The sequence below is a fragment of the Chaetura pelagica genome, unplaced genomic scaffold (assembly GCF_000747805.2).
Source record: "Chaetura pelagica isolate M959 unplaced genomic scaffold, ChaPel_1.0 scaffold835, whole genome shotgun sequence".
Classification (NCBI taxonomy): domain Eukaryota; kingdom Metazoa; phylum Chordata; class Aves; order Apodiformes; family Apodidae; genus Chaetura; species Chaetura pelagica.
Window position 1 is genome coordinate 165,856 of NW_009953220.1, and position 340 is coordinate 166,195.

Genomic DNA, 340 nt, shown 5'->3' on the forward strand with positions numbered 1-340 from the left:
AGATTCAGCACAGGTTATTGCTGTTCAGCTCCTGCATCGCGCCAGCCCCAAGGGCAGGTCTGGAGCCAGAGGTGCCAGGACAGCACAGACCCCAGGAAAGTAAAACAGGGTTTTTGTCTTTTTTTTTTTTTTTTGTTTTTTTTTTTTTTTTTTTCTTTTTAATGGAACCCAGCCCTTAAGGCGACAAGTGACTACACAAGGCAAATAAATACACAGCAGAGCCTTAAAGCCAGTAGAACAAACTGGAAACTTTGCTATTGGCCTTCAACTTTTTGCAAATAATAATTAAAAAAAAAAGAACATTTCTTCTACTTTAATCTTCCCAGTCCCACCATCCCCT